Below are 17,348 nucleotides of genomic sequence, written 5' to 3' on the forward strand. Positions count from 1 at the left end.
TCAGCACCCAAAACATCTTATACTGCACATTAAGGCAGCTTAAGTGTTGCATTTTGCTTTCGAATAATGCATCAGCCAAATGCTGCATTAAAAACATTTGTAAGCACTATCTCTAGACTAAGTTTCCTCCTTCCACTAAAGCTATTCCTTCTACAAATTTACAGTATGCTGACGGCCCTCCTGCTCTGTTTGCTGTGCTGTCCTGTTTTTTCTCTTCCCCTCATGAGGGTCATTAGCTGATTTGGCAGACCTGGGCAGCCTGGATCCTGTTACCTATTCAAGATGACTACAAACTCTCTTTTTTTCTTCCTGTTCTCTCTCTTCAGTGAGGCAACCCCTACCCTGAGTGTTAATGGGTTATTTTATTGCTTGCGCCAATAGAATAGTACTCCCACATCTTATCTTTCACTCATTCACACTCCACAGATACTACCGACTTCTATCCTCATACCGTGTTTATGTAATATGCTGATTTTTCCCCCCCTTAACAACTACTCTTTTTTTTCTCCCCCTTTCTCTCCCCAATTGTAGCCGGCCAATTACCCCACTCTTCCGAGTCATCCCGGTCTCTGCTCCACCCCCTCTGCCGATCCGGGGAGGGCTGCAGAATACTACATGACTCCTCCGATACCTGTGGAGTCACCAGCTGCTTCTTTTCACCTGACAGTGAGGAGTTCCACCTGGGGGATGTAACACGTGGGAGGATCACACTATTCCCCCCAGTCCCCCTTCGAACAGGCACCCCGACCAACCAGAGGAGGTGCTAGTGCAGCGATGAGGACACATACCCACATCCGGCTTCCTACCCGCAGACATGGCCAATTACGTCCAAAGGAATACCTGACCAAGCCAGAAGTAACACGGGGATTCGAACCGCTGATCCCCATGTTGGTAGGCAACGGAATAGACCGCTATGCCACCTGGATACCTTAACTACTCTTTATTTCACTGTTGCGCCCCAAAGCTCCCAAATAGGAATGCTACAGTATAAAGTCTTATGCATTGGAAGCCATGCTGAGGTAAACTGACCTTCTGACGTAAAAAAGAAAGAAAAAAAAAGAAAAAAACTGGAGTGCTGAACTAACCTAAGCAGCTAGGCGGTACCATGCTGTGCAATAATAAAGAAAAGGCACAGCCAAGGCAAACTGGGACCTCCCCAGCCTCAATATAACTAATTTACTTATCTGACCGACTGTCTAATCTCAACACTAGTCTTCGTGCAGATAGGGGTGGTGGGATATTGCCCACTGGAAACTAGAGAGCAACTGGAAAACCAGCAATGTCCTGAGAAAAATGCTCTGCCCAATGTCTTCACCACACCACAGTTTAAACAAATAGTCTTGAAGGGAGAAATAGTCACTAAAGCCTCTACAGGGATATATATGGTTCTTGTAAACCCAAAAGTGGCTATCCTAACCACAGTGTTGCAACAAAATGGACCAACAATTACCAATTAAGCCCCAATAGCTGGAAAAGCACTAAAGGCAGAAAGGTCGCTTCTCTTCTCATAGCATCTGCTGAAAGAAGGCCCCCCCACAAACTGGACATAATGGGTAAAACTTTAAAACCATGTGTTATACTCCCCCCAAAAAAACATCTAACAAAGTTCTCAAAACAAATAGTACCCCTTGGTTCTCCAGTAAGAGGTGCAGTATACCATCTGCGACCAATTTGTCAAAACTAATTGACGCTCTCAAATGGTGAACCAGCAAAACCAAACACCAATTAAACAAACTTCAACTGTGCCAAATTTGTACTGATTTCAAATTAGTTGAATGCTTGCCCACAATAGTGTACAACTACCAGAAGATAAATTAGCCTCCAGTTTGTCACAAACCAGCTGAAAGACAGTAAAAAGGACGCCACTTAAGAATCAAAGTACAATTAGATGGATTTGAGTTTTGAACAAAAAAGCACTGTTGCTGTTTAAAGCTTGAGCATGAAAACCTGAAAAGGCAAGATGAAGTTGATAGAGATGGAGCTGCAGAAATGGAAACAGATACAACTCATTTGGCAAAGATTGAGCTGATACAGAACAAGAAATATGCAATAAAATTAGGTAAATTCTTTCTGAACATAGCAAAACTTTTGACTGCTGCTTCTGTTTTGGAGGAAGAAAGGAACAGTGGAGATTATTGGGACAACAAAAAAGCTATTTCCTTTACTGAAAATAAATGTTAGCTGTATAAGTGGCCAAGTCATAACTTTGATCCCAAGCACAATATACAGCACAGTTTAATCGTCTGTTCAATATGTATTTGCTGGGGCGTCCGGGTAGCGTAGCAGACTATTCCGTTCAGTCTATTCCAGCCGCTCCACAGCACCTCTTCTGGTCGGTCGGGGTGCCTGTTCGCGGGGGAGGGGGAACTGGTGGGAATACGGTGATCTTCCCATGCGCTACGTCTCCCTGGTAAAATTCCTCACTGTCAGGTGAAAAGAAGCCGCTGGCGACTCCACATGTATCAGAGGAGGTATGTGGTAGTCTGCAGCCCTCCCCGGATCAGCAGAGGGAGCGGAGCAGCGACCAGGACAGCTCGGAAGAGTGGGGTAATTGGCCAAGTACATTCATTCATTCATTCATTCATTATCCAAGCCGCTTATCCTATTAGGGTCACGGGGTGCTGGAGCCTATCCCAGCGCTCATTGGGCGAGTACAATTGGAAGAAAAAGGGGGGGAAATCCAAAAAAAGAAAAGAATGTGTATTTGCTACTATTTCATGTTTGATTAGGGATTTCATCTTTTTTAATCTAACCTTGACAAATGAAAAGATAAACCCTGAAGCAAATCAAACTTTAAACCAACATCATGTGCAATAAAATTAATGTTGTATTTCGTATAGGCTTCGTCCTCTAAAAGCTGTCGCTATTGGGTTTATCCCTATGTGCATGTGGAGTTGTAGAGATTTTCTTTCGTGCCCTTGTGCTCAGTATGGGCTTCCCTCAGGTCCGCATTTATTGTATATAACTCCCGTGTAACCTGAGCTCTCTTCCCTCTTTTTCTTCAGCGTTTGTATGCAATCCATTAAAGTGAAGAAAGAAGAAGACATGACTTCTCAGCATTTTGCCGGCAGGTCCATCTCTGTCCTTTCTGCCAAGCTGGTTACGTTATGGACTTCAACCTCCACGTTTGCTGTGAGACATGCTTCGATCCCCAGCATGTCGGACTGGCACTCACTCCCCGGGCCACATGCCCCTACTGTGCACGCCTGCCCATGTCAGAGAAACAGTGGTGAGGGGACCCCTTCACGGTGCTCGAGAAGGATGATGACGCCAACAGCTGGGCTTCCCATAAGAGCTTCATCATAGAAGAAGCCCTGGACATCTTGGATCCTCCCGGATTGGAGGGTGAGCACATCTAGGGCAAAAGTTCTCTGACTCGGCTCTCTTCATTAGTAGCTCCCCTCCTTGGTTGTCTCTTTTTCCAGCGGAAGACATGGAGTCTGGCGGCCAGAAGGAGGCGTCACCAGCGTGGCTTGATCCCACGCCTCCCCGGACAGCTGGCCACCTGCCTACTAGCGGGGCTCACTTCTGGAACCTCCTGGACATCATTAAGAGAGCAGCTGCCTGCAAAAGCATCCCCATGCCAGCAGAGCCACCTGCGTCTGCCACCAGCGGCTTGTTGGGAGACATCTACTGCCCTGAGCAGGAGACCAGGCATACTCCTGTGTGGCCGCGTTCTCCTGTGCTTTGGCCCCTTTTCAAAGAAGTGCTTTCTGAACTGGGGAAGCTGAAGGCACTACTGGCTTGTTATAACCCCTTCACCAGGGTAGACGGAGACATGGAGCATGAGTTTCCTGCCGTTTCTCTGCTAGAGCCAAGTTTAACCTCCATTCTGCTGCATAAAGCAACATTCTTTGGCAGAATGTAAACCTACATCACCTTCTCTTCAGGACCAAGTCACCACTGGCCTCACTGACCACACTCACCAGTGCACCACCGAGACAGCAGTGACCTTCTTCCATCTCCTTCATCGCCGCTCAGCCCGACACGCTCCCTCCGGAGCTGGTGAGTTAAATCAGGCAAAAAAGGCAATGGCAGCCGTTCTGACCCTCTCCACAGCTGCAGCGGTGGCTCGGTCCTGGATTATGGCGTAGATGACTGTGCTGCAATGAAACATGTGGCTCCACATGTCCTAGCTTCACAAGCAAATCAGCAAGGGAGTGCTAGACAGTCCAATCAGCCCCAATGAGCTCAGTGGGTCGCTCCTACACGATGCTGTCACTCTCCTCCAGGATGCATTTGAAGAAGTGGACAGGGTGAGGAAACACACCGCTTGGGGCAGAGCTTCATTGCGCTCACAGTGCCCCCACGGCTCCTGGCATGATCGCCGGGACTCCCGCCACAGGCCAAGACACCGCTCAGCCACTGCTGTCGCTGCATCTCAGCCTACTCCTGCCCAGCAGCCTCCTCACCCCCAACCTCCAGCGGCCAGCATGCTCTGCACTGCGCTGCTGCCCAGTGGCGCCCCCAGGGGGTGGCCAGGGGTGGCCACAGCCACCCTGATACTATCCATGGCCCCCCACTGCCCCCCCCAGCCATGAGTCACATATGCAGAATATGCTTCTGATTATGCATAATATGCTTCTATCTGATATTTTCATTTTTCATTTTTAGACATATACAATATAACAATGAATCGTCTAACACATTACAATATATGCAGATACATAACACATTAAAACAGAATTGTTGTGGAACTCAAAATGTTAACTGTACCGGTATTAGTCTATGCACATCAGATATTTACTAACATTAACTGCAAAAAAAAAATAAGGAACCAACGTATTTCAGTATGTGATTCCTTAACTCTCATATTGACAGTTTTCAGCTAGCCTATACAGTATACTACAATAGCATAATAGAATTCCTGCAATTCAGTCATGGCTTTTGGTTTTGGTGTGCCACCCCGAGATTTTTAGTGGCCCCATTTGGCCACCTCTATGAAAAATTTCTGGGGGCGCCACTGCTGCTGCCAAGGGCCAACAGCCAGCCTACACTTGGTCCAACCTGCCCATTGAGCCCTCCAGCAAGCGGCGGCAGCAGCGGGGGACGTGTGTTTATTACCGGGAAATTCCAGCCACAACGGCTCTTTTCAGAGCCAACCACCTATCAATAAAGAGCGTTTTCCTAACGATCAGTCTGCTCTTTTCTCCACTGAGTGTATCAGCTGTAGAGTCACTTACCATTAAAGAGCTTTTTTCTAACGATCAGCCTGAGCATTCAGCAGCTGTTTCTGTTGAGACAAAAAGAAAAAAGTTACATGAGACACATTTCCCCCATACATGTTGCTTACACTGCGCACACATGGTGCGGCAGCTGGAGAGTCACTTACCACTATAGACCTTTTTTCTAACGATCAGCTTGAGCATTCAGCAGCTGTTTCTGTTGAGACAAAAAGAAAAAAGTTACATGAGACACATTTCCCCCATACATGTTGCTTACACTGCGCACACATGGTGCGGCAGCTGGAGAGTCACTTACCACTATAGACCTTTTTTCTAACGATCAGCTTGAGCATTCAGCAGCTGTTTCTGTTGAGACAAAAAGAAAAAAGTTACATGGGACAGTCTCCCCCACTCATGCTGCCTCCACTGCGTGCACACAAACACACACACACACACACACACACACACACACACACAGTGCACCAGCTGTGGAGTCATTCCTGTCACACATTGTCACAAGCAGGAATAAGGTCTCTTCTCATGTGTACACAACAGTTCATACACACTCTCCGCCTCTCTGTGGCCTGCCCACTTCTCAACCACCAGTGCGTGTTGGTGAAGGTTTTTCTCCACAGCATGAATCAGTTTCATAAACTGAGTGTTTTGGTCTTTCCACTAACATACGGCCTCCACCTCAGCCCTTCAGACTCCACCCTCCCAATGGGCTGTGTCAAGCGTACATTTGGCTCACACAGCGGCAGAGAGGGCCCTTCACTTGCTGTTGGAAATATCTGCAGAGGCTCCACAGATGTTTGCTCGCCCACTTTCAGAGCACCACTTAGTGTGGCAAAGACTGTTTTCCATGAACAAATGGATGGCGAAATTAATAAAGAAAGGTTACACACTCCCGTTTGCCTGCCCCCCCCCACCCATCCATTCACCCACCACCACCACCACCATTCAACAGGATGCTGCACTGTCATGTCATCACAAAAACAGACAGAGCTGCTCTGATGACAGAGTTGTCAGAGTTCCTGGAAAAAGAAGCTATTTCCAGAGTTCTACCAGGCGAGGAGAACGAGGGCTATTACTCCCGTTAATTCCTAGTGCCAAAGAAAACAGGCAGAATGAGACCAACTCTCGATTTATCCTTCTTCAACAAATGCGTAATGAAGAGACCATTACACATCAACCCATCCATTATCCAAACCGCTTAACCTGCTCATTGTCGGCCTATCCCAGCAGTCATTGGGTGGCAGGCAGGGAGACAACCTGGACAGGCCGCCAGTCTATCACCGTTTCACATGCTCACCATAAAACGTGCTGGAGTGTGTGTGCCCTGGCAATTGGTTCACATCCATCAACCTAAAGGAAGCTTATTTTCATGTGCCCATCATCCCCAGGCACAGGAAATTCCTACTCTTCTCCTTCAACGGAGTCCAGTTTACAACCGTTTGCCTTTCGGTTATTCCCTGGCTCCATGCACCTTCTCCAAATGTGTGGAAATGGCTCTGAAGTCATGATGCAGGAAAGGAATCAGGGTCTTATTCTATCTGGATGGTCTGATTGTGATGGCATCCTCCAGAGAGAGTACAGCACTTCACATGGTAGAGCTTGTAAAAACACCTGTCACTGCTGGGTTTTGCCACAAACTGGTGGAAGAGCTCACCCCTCCCCTCCTGGTCAATAATTTACCTGGGGTTGGATCTGGATTCATCCAACATGAGAGCGAAACTGTCCCCAGCCAGGATGGAAGCACTCAGCTCTCTCCTGTCATGCTTCGCAAAGTGGTGACGGCTCTGTCTGTGATTTGCCTACTGGGCATGATGTCAGCCAGTCATGTAGTGGTCCCTCTGGGTTTTCTTCACATGAAGAAAATCCACAAATGATTTGGTCATCTCCACATCGACCTATTGCATCACAAGAGACGCACGGTGACTGTCCCCCTCTCCCTGCAGTTGGACCTGACATTGGAAAAACCCTCGTGTTTTGTCAGATGGGGTTCCCCTCAGGGAAAGCTACATCTCACATATCGGTGTACACAGATGCATCTCTTTTTGGATGGGGAGGAATGTGTCAGTCTCACGTTGTGGGAGGAAAGTGGCCAGAGCCCCCATCTCTCCACATTAATTGCTTGGAGCTGTCCACGGTGGTGAAAGTGCTGAAACATTTTGCCCCATAGTTGAAAGACAAACATGTGGTGGTGAGGACAGACAACAAGACAGCCACTGCTTATATAAGTCACTAGGGTGATGTTTGCTCAGCTTGGCTGCTGGAATTTTTTTTTCCTTTGTTCTCTCTCTCTATTTTTTTTTTACATTTTTGGTGGTGTCGTTTTTGGAAAATTTGGATATGTTTTTATCTTTTGTGTTGCACTGCTTTGGGCTGGATGAAATAAATTTTGTTTCTTTTGTGTATGCAAGTACATGATAGAAATGACAATAAATTGTTCCTGATTGTTTCCGATTCCTGAAATGGTCAGAAGCCTGCTGCTGTGGTCTCACACGAATCTGCGCTCCATCAAAATTTTCATAATTTCCCCATGGGGATCAATAAAGTATCTCTAAATCAAAAAAAGAAGAAAAAAAATCAAAATCAAAGCTGTTATATATCCTGGGCAGAGAGAACCAAGCCACTGACCTGCTGTCACACGGAGGTCCCTCCCAAAACGAGTGGAGGCTGAATCCCACACTTATTCAAGCATTGTGGGACCATTTCGGGAGAGCAGAGCTGGATCTGTTCACATCTCAAGAGAATGCACAGTGCGCGCTGTAACGAGGCCTCCCTGTCCCCCCCGCCCCCTTTCTCTCCCGGCCCTCACATTTGTCTACCAAATTGACATCAACCAGACAGCAGGCTCCTCAGAGAATCCATATCTTCTGATATAATTATTAGCTGCACCACAGGACACGGAAACCATTTAACAACCTCCCCAGGCTATTGCAGACAGGAAACTCACCAGGAACCACCTGCTTTTGATATAGGTACCAGATTCACAGCAAGACATGGGAACACCTCACGACCTTTCCAGGTTATTGTCAGCGTTAATCACGAGAAGATGTAGTCCCATCCTCACAATAAAACAGAAACTCTCACTTTCAGATTATGGTAGAGAGAGAGCACAATGACCTGAGTTGATGAATTTCGATATCAAACCCTTTCCCCCTCTCTCTCTTTGTCCCTGTTTCACACTTAAACACACAAATACACAGACAGCCCCGAATCCCTCTCTTTATACTGGGCCAAATGCTAATAACCTATCTTCAGTCATGAATTGTAGCGCTCCTTGTCTCTGTATGTGTCTGAATTAATGTGAATTAAACGTTTAACTATTTAGCCATCCAGCCAATATTACTTGGCAGACAATGATGTGAACATGAACAATGATCTGACTCGCATAACTGTATATCTTAAATTGACTGAAAAGTTAATTTAAGGTTTTAAGCGCATCCCTGCCATGTAACTATAGTGTTATTTAGTGACCGTAGGTGGTTAAGTTTTTCTGGTCAAACTATATCCTGTTGACTGTATTTTTCATTTTAAGTTATTATTTTCTTTTTCATTTTATTTTATTGATGATCTGAAGTCATCTCATATAAGACAGTATTTTCATCACATGATAATCGAGTTGTTAGGTAACTTCTGTGAATCTACTAATAGTATAGGAACTCATCCCACTAGTTAAGTTAATTAGGAATATCATTTTGGTATAATGTGCTAGAATGATTGCTGTGTAATAATGTGTTCTTTTGGTGCTTTATGCAATATACTGTAATATACTCGCCAGGTTTAGAACCACAACTGATTGACCATGGTTTCAACAGGGAATGTGATATTTGCTCATATAGTCTAAATTAAATAATCCTTTCCCTAAAATCACGGAACAAATATCACTGAGGAGCTGGATCCCGACTCCGGTGCAAAAATCAGCCATCCCACCCCTGAAACGCCCCGGTCAGGTAGACCATGAAAAAGGTGAATCGGCCACTGTTCTCACTTCTGAGCTCTCTTCAGATGTTTCCGGCTCTTACGACTCTTCAGACTCTGGACCTCTTCTTGCCATGATAGCAACCTCTCTCTAAATGTCAATAAGACAAAAGATATCATTATTGACTTTAGAAAGATCAGAGGAAATCCCATTCCTATTTCCATCAACAGGTCATCTGTTGGAATTGTGGACGGTTTTAGATTTCTTGGTTTACACACCACAGACACATCACATTGTCTCTCAACACCAATTGCATCCTCAAGAAGGCACAGCAGAGATTGTATTTTCTGAGGCGTCTCAAGAGTTTTGGTATGAGTACCAAAACTCTGCAAAAGGAAAGCCCAAAACATTATCAAGGACACCCGCCAGTCCGCTCATGTTCTGTTCTTGCGCCTTCCCCTGATTCTGATTCCAATTCCCGGTGTAACAGCCCAACCAGTCCGCTCATGTTCTGTTCTCGCTCCTTCCCGATTCTGATTCCTGATGTAACAGCCAAAGATATACCCCCTGGCCAGACTATACCCGGGGTTAAAGTGGGCTAGCCTGTTTTATACCCGGGTATATTATGGGCTGGTCCAGTTTATACCCTGGGGTATTATTTAGGCTAGGCTATTTCATACCCCCCTAGGCCAGATTATACCCCCCACACTCAGACCCAGGGTTAAAGCGGGTGAGCCTGTTTTATACCCCAGGTATATTCTGGGCTAGTCCAGTTTATACCCCAGGGTATTATTTAGGCTAGGCTATTTCATACCCTTCCAAGCCAGATTATACCCCCCACCCTCAAGATACACAAAATAATCAAGGATACAGTAGTCAATTTTGATTTTATTTCACACACTGATGACACAACCTTATAAACAATCACACAAGAGCTAGTGCCAACGATCTGGAACTGTGATGAATCTTGAATAAAATGGAGGCTATAAAATAAAATAAAAAGGCTATATTAGTGAATCATACTAATCAATAAAGGGTGCCAGAGCCCCTTTGTTCTCTCTCTTATGCTCTTGCCATTGTAACCTATGTTTGGACCGGATACATGCAGCTTCTTGTCTGTACCCTGCAAATACTCTTAAGTCGACTGCTTTTGATGTAGACTATGGACCCTGTAATAATCTCTTTGTTGCTTTCATGGCAATGATCATAATTCTCCTTCTGACAAGACTGCACTGGCGATGTTGCTGGAGACTGCGGAACAGAAGTCTTTACGAATGGTGTTAAGTGTCGGCAGACGTCAGGGCTGGCTGAGTCTGGTGAATAAATAGTTTAGCTTAAAAACATCAGAGATGACAGCAAAAAATTACTTTTTAACACATATGTGTGTACTAGGAACCTTCCTAACCTTGATCTACCAATCTGAAGGACATTTGTATGCATTAAAATAGTTTGATCGATAAGTGATCAAGAGAGAGAGAGAGAGAGAGAGGCCAACTCACCATGCTTGCTGAAATTACTGCATGTCAAGAGCAAAATTACTTCAGAACATTGAGTTGCACATACAACTGTTAGTTTTGAAATAGCGCCCTCTGTAACCGGGGGGGGGGGACCATCTGGACTACAGGGGTATAGTCTGGCCTAGCCCAAAATATACCCCAGGGTATAAACCAGCCTTGGCTATTTTATACCCCGGGGTATATTTTAGGCTACACCAGACTATACCCGGGTATAGTTTGGTGGGGGGGTAATCTGGCCTGCTACACCGGGCCAACTCGACTCCTATGTGGGCATTCTTGCACAGACGTCGGGAATAAAACTGCATTGTCTACAAATTGCTTCTAGTCAGATCAAATTACCTCTACAGTGACGCTTCATCTCAAGTAGGCTATAGTCTCTTCTGCTGCCTTTGATAAAGATCCTGCCTCTTGGTGCCGACATCGACGAAGAGTCAGTGTTTTATCTACTCTCTCGGTGGCTCCGTCATGTCTCAGGGTCCAGTGAGGTAGCAGCTCAGCTATTTTGTGCAGGAAGCCGGGTCTCATCTCCTCTGCCTAGTGCGCATGCTGTCTAGCTGTTACATGCACGGTTTTCCTGTGCTGTTCCCAGCGTTTTTTTGTGCGCTACAGAGAGCAGTCTCAGGGGCTTCCCTGTTTGCAAAGTGCCTGTCTCAAAGGCATATCTTGCCTCTGGGATGCCCCCCCCCCATGAGGGCATCAGAAAGCACTCCACCAGAGGAATTGCATCCTCCATGGCTTTGCATAGAGGAATGACAGTGGAAGACATTTGCACTGCAGCTTTTTCGTCTTCCCCCTGTTCATTAACTTGTTTTTATCTGCTGGATGTCTCCCATTTCTCTATGATGCACTCTGTACTAAGTGTGCTGACAGAGTGATTAACATTGGGGATTCGGCTGTGCGCTTTCCCTCTTGCTTTTGGCCCATGGAGATCTTGGCCCATGGCATCTTTCCCCCCTTCTCTGCTCCCCGTTGGACTGTTATGGTACGTAACCTTCATCTCAACTTCTCAAAGCAGTAGGCTTTATTGTTCCCAGTCTTCATCCCCACATTGAGAATATTAGATATTCTGCTATGTTGTGCCACTCAGGTGCATATGGGGCTCGGTGAGGTGCCATTACGTATGGCGCAATGGCTGGGCATGGAGAGCTTTGTTTCATGGTGAAGATGTGTGTTTGTGCTTGTCGTACCGGATGGACCAAGTGTGGTTTTGCCCTAAAAATACTAGCGATAGCCTTAGAGGATAACGCCTATACGAAATAGGACAATAGTTACATACTTTAAGTCCAGATTCTGAGTATGGGTGTAGCCCTCTTAAGTTCTGGGTCCCACTGGCTCTGTAAATAGCTGAAGAAAAAGCTGTTATTGTGAGCCGATTGTATGCCCTTGATTCAATATAAACATGTTTTGCGGCCATAAACAGGGCCAACACTGTAGGTGGGTGTGGACTAAAGCTTTTTCTGCACCTTTTACCACATATTCAGGAGGAGGATTTAGCGGTTATTCTGGTACCTCCAGAATGCACGAGCGTGTCATGGCTACCGACAATGATACAGCTATTGTTGGGGGAACCATGCCAACTTCGATGGTCCGGGGACATGCTCTCCCAGCTGGATGACTCAATTCTACATTTTACAGTGATAGGCCAGCATTTATGGGGTTGGCCCCGAATGGGAGTGCTTGGAAAGGCTAGGTTTGCCCCCTGAAGTAGTACACACTATTCAGGGTGCGAGAGCTCCTTCTACTACTGCCTCTTACACAGCGAAATGGTCTGTTTTTCAGTGCTGGTGTACAGAGAAGGGCACAGATGCCACATCATGCCCTTTATCTCATGTTAACTTTCCTTCAGCTGCTAGTAGATTGAAATTGGCTCTATCTACAATTAAAACATATAAGCCGTGTATGATGTTCTACCTCGCCCAGCAAATCTCCATCTCTGGGGCAAGATTGATGTTCCATCATGTCCTCAATTTCCTGGAAAAGGTTCACTCAAGCACATCCTCAGCAGCTGCCCATCAGCCCTGGGGGAGGGCCAATACTGCTGGTGACATGACCAGGTGCTGAAGACAGTTGCAGAGGCCATCTCCAAAGCTGTGGCTAACAACAAGCAAGCCCACGGAAAGAGGCTCATTGCCTTTGTCAGGGCTGCTGAGCAACCTCAGTCACAACCCAGATCAGCAGCCGGTCTCCACACCGCCGCGTCAGGCTGGGAGCTGCAAGTCGACTTCGGGGGGGGGGGGTGCTCAGGTTCCCGGACCACATTATAACAACTTTGTTGAGGCCAGACAGTGCTATCATCAGCCTCTTCAAAGCAGGTGCTCCTTATAGAGTTGACAGTTCCCTGGGAGGACTGGATGGAAGAGGCAAGGATCAGTGCTCGAGGACAGGCTGGAAGGCGCGTTGTGAGCCCATCTAAGTGGGGTGTAGAGGCTTTGCTGGCCACTCACTGTGCAAGGTCTACACTCTACTTGGCATCACTGGGGCTGCAAAAAGGAAGGCCATCAAGTCTACCATGGAGGCTGCAGAGAGAGGGCCGCCAGATGGCTTTGGATCAGAAGGTGTGATCTGTGGGCCAATGCTGCTGGGACACAAGCCAGGACCTGGTCAACCCTGGCTGGGTCACCTGAGCAAGGGTGTATGATGTTGAAAGACTTGAAACACTCGAGGACCTCAGGAAACATCACCGATGATGTGTCCCAGTGTATCCTAGGATGTATCTTTGAATCAATCTGGTGTGGCCAATTCGTCCTGTCATGAAGGCTATGGAGACTATGCAAGCAGAGATCTGTTTTTTGCATACCTGCTGTTTAAGTACTTCTTAAAAGGAGTAAGAAGATAGTGACCTGTCATGTGCTCCTTGGCACCGCAGTAGGATTAACCCCTGGTTTTACGTGCTTTGGGAAACCCCCATTTCAAACCACTAATGCAGATCTCTCTCAAATTACTGTCCTTAAAAACAGCACTCCTCTTAGCCCTGAATTTGGTGAAAAGAATAATTGATTTATATGCACTCTCAATCTCTCCATCTTGTCTCATTATCAGAGATGATTGGGGTGCAGCCATTCTGACGCCAAATCCTGCATTCATGCCCAAAGTCATAACCAGCTCTTTTAGATCAAGAGTTGTTTCCTTGGAAGGTTTTATCCCTCTCCCTCACAGAAATGAAAGGAAAGAAACATTACATCACCTCTGTCCGGTAGGTGCATTGTCCCATTATGTGGCACACACAGCAGGCTTCAGACAGACACAACAGCTGTGTGTGTATTACAGAGACCATTCTCAGGGAAAGCCTCTGATAAAACAGCATTTGGCCCACTGGTTGTGTGAAACTATCACACCGGCACGTTTTAGCAGGGGGAGGACCCCCCGCCTGGTATTTGTGCGCATTCTACGAGAGCTTTGTCCTCTTCCACAGCTCTCCTCAGATGAATGGTAGTGGAAGACATGGGTAGGCTACAGCGGTGTCATGGGCCTCGCCATGTTCTTTTATGCGGTTCTATCGGCGTGATATGTCTGAGTGTTCTAAAACTTATTTAGTATTGTACGTGCTTGGCGATCAGTGACACACTGTCAGCTTTGGGCACATTACACACACACACACAGTCATCACTGTAGAGAGCCAGTAAATGCGCCAGGGTGCCATGTGATATCTACCTCTTCTTGCACCATTGTGGCTCAGTGAGTTATTATGCCTCCTTGTTCCTGTTCTGCTGGACTTGGGTGGGACTTTTACATTGCGTGAGGGGGTTGTAATGCTTTCACCCTGACCATTCAGACAGGGCTGGAGCAGAAGAAGGCCATGGAGCAGTTGATATTATTTTATCCTTGCTGTTCACTGCGTGCTTATGGTGCTATGTGTTAATGCGTGTGGATGCTGGTGGTCCAGTGGGGCTTTGACCACATCCAGCTTCGCCCTTATCCCAATAATGACAGCTGTTAAGAGGGTGAAGCCTATATGAAATGGAATGTTAGTTACATACTGTAAGTCCAGATTCTATGAGTATAGGCGTAGCACTCTAAGATTCGGGCCCCACTGGCCCCACCAATGTCAGCTGATGAAAAAGTTTGGTCATTTGGGAGCAGAGCTCAGGTCACACAGGAGTTGTAGACAACCAACGCAGACCTGATAGAAGCCTATGCAGAGCACAAGGGTGCGAAAGAAAATCTTCACAACTGCACACATGCATGGGGATAAATCCAATAGTGACAGTTCTTAGAGGGCTACGCCTATACTCATAGAATCTGGAGTTACAGAACGTAACTAGCATTTGCAATAATAAACAGGGCTCATGGGTGAGCCATTTTCCCTCAACTATCCATGTGAATTAATTTGTTGGCCCATTTGCAACAAAATTGCCTCTTGTGGCATTGCTTGTTTGAGATGTTGGGATTAAAATCAGCCCATCCCACAGAACTCCATCCCTCACATCAATGGACCCAATTAGCCTTAAAATGAGAACTGAAATACAACATTTTGAGTGACTATAATTCTGACAATCAGATGATAAAAATGATGGCCGAATACAGCACCCTAATTATACATTATAAACGTATCCTCTCTGCTGAATTGATAAAGGTTTCATTAACTGCAATTGTTTCTCATACCATTATGGAGAGGCAAGCTCTTTGCCTTTGGTCTTTTCCTAGACTACAGATGAAGGTAAGCCTGTCATAGATGCTTTGGTATTTCTTGCACAACAGGAAGGTCTGTCATGAACTTTTAAAATTACGCTGATAATTATAAAGTTGTTAAGTGGGAGTCATCAATGGGTGCCATGTCCAAGTAAAGCTCCCACCTGGTCCCTATGGCCGGGACTACATTAATCACAAATTATTTCCCTCTGTCCAGTTTCAGTTCATTTCTGATAGCAGGTGCATGTTTCTCAACATTGACATGTGGCTTCCCAGCCCTGTCCGTGACAACCAGATACTAGGAGGCAGCCCTGTTTACATCAGAGCTGTGTAGCCTCCTCTGGTCCTTCTCCTGGTCACCTCATTGTAGGTGATGGCGACAACCCTTACATCAGGTCACTGATGGCAACTGTGACCCTTTTCCGAGATGCCTCTGCAAGGAAGGGCTCAACAGCTATAACCGCCACCATGTAAGAGCCTGCTGTGTAAATTGGAAGGGCATTGGGGATGATGAGGACAAGATGGAGAATTTTTTTTGAGGCCATGGAGGTTGGCCACCTGTTCACACCAGACACTATGGCCATCTGTGCCAACCTGCATGTTCTTTGTCTTTTCAGCTGGTGATGTCAGAGCAGGATTATGTCGACATAATTACGGTAATGGTCATTATATTATAGCTGGACACATGAGTGATGAGGAGGAATATGAATAGCTATTATTATTATTGCGCTACCATGCACTCCGGAAGTCGTTGTTATGTCTCTCCAGGATAAGGAGAACTACCAGGCCATGGTCATTAAGAGGACAAATTCAACAAGTTTTATTTAAACCAGAGACTAAAAAAACCACAGAGACCCCACCCAGTACTTGAGGTATGGGCTTACCTCTGTAGGCCTCTCTGTATATGTTGCAAAGAGGGTCTCTTCAGCTTCATCTGATAAACCAATATTTCAGATGTACTCCAAACACACACACACACACACACACACACACCTGCAGAAGTAAGTGGATTAATTTTCCACATTTCATGACTCTGTGGGACAGGGTGTGTTTTAGGTGTTGATTTTGTGCCGTCTGTCGGTCAATGTCTTTTACAAACTTGTTCAGGCATACGTATAGTATAGTATAGTATTTGCTTGTAAGCCACAACAACTTTGCTGCCTCTGACTTACTCGTCTTCCAAATCTGGCTGTAATGGTGAAGACATCAAATGCTAAGCGGTATATTTTTCCTGGGAAAATTCTGCCCAACAGTTGCCAATAAAATGTGTGTTCATGATCTGGATATTTGTGGATAAGCTGCTACCTTAACTGTGCCAACAATAGAAAGTATCAAAAAGGATTTAGGCTATGTGAATCAGTGGATGTATCAGGATTTTTCAAGGCCTCATGACATGATGTGGAAATGGAAAACAACACGGAAAACAACACTATGTTGTTTTCCGTACTCACACATTTTATGTGAATAATCTCAGCTTGGACCCTGTGGCTGCATCAAAATTTCCCGAGAGGACCATCTGCTGTAAACCCCCTATTACTACATCAATTGATTAAAATCACTCTGGATCCCATTTCTGTTTCCAGTGAAAGAAATTTACTCATACTTCAGCGCACTATGATAATTTCTTTTAACGTCTCAAATATTAGACTGTGAAAATAAATTATTTTCTTTCAGCCATGCTTGATTTCCTTCCAATTTATCTACAGACATTATCTCCATCATGGACAGACTTCCACGATGAACTGTGGGGAGAGATTTTTCCTTATAGTGTCGACTGAGGAGTGAAGCTGTGTGGGGGGGCATCATCCTGCCATGAGGCATCCTCTCTAAAGCATTATCCACTGTGCATAATGTGATGTCATGTAAACTCACGTGGGAAACAGGGAGCTTGTTTGTATGTTTAAATTGAATATTACACCTTGAGCATTAGAAGTCAAAATGCAGGGAGAGGGATTTCAGGGTAGGCGCCTGTTAAGTGAGATGTTTCCTGCACAATACGGGCACACTTCACACTGTACAAATGTCCATCTTGATTATTTTTTTCTTTTTTTCTTTTTTTTGGTAATACTTTATTAATCCCCATGGGAAAATTACGCTCTGCATGTAACC

The sequence above is a fragment of the Lampris incognitus genome, chromosome 14 (genome assembly GCF_029633865.1).
Source record: "Lampris incognitus isolate fLamInc1 chromosome 14, fLamInc1.hap2, whole genome shotgun sequence".
Lineage (NCBI taxonomy): Eukaryota > Metazoa > Chordata > Actinopteri > Lampriformes > Lampridae > Lampris > Lampris incognitus.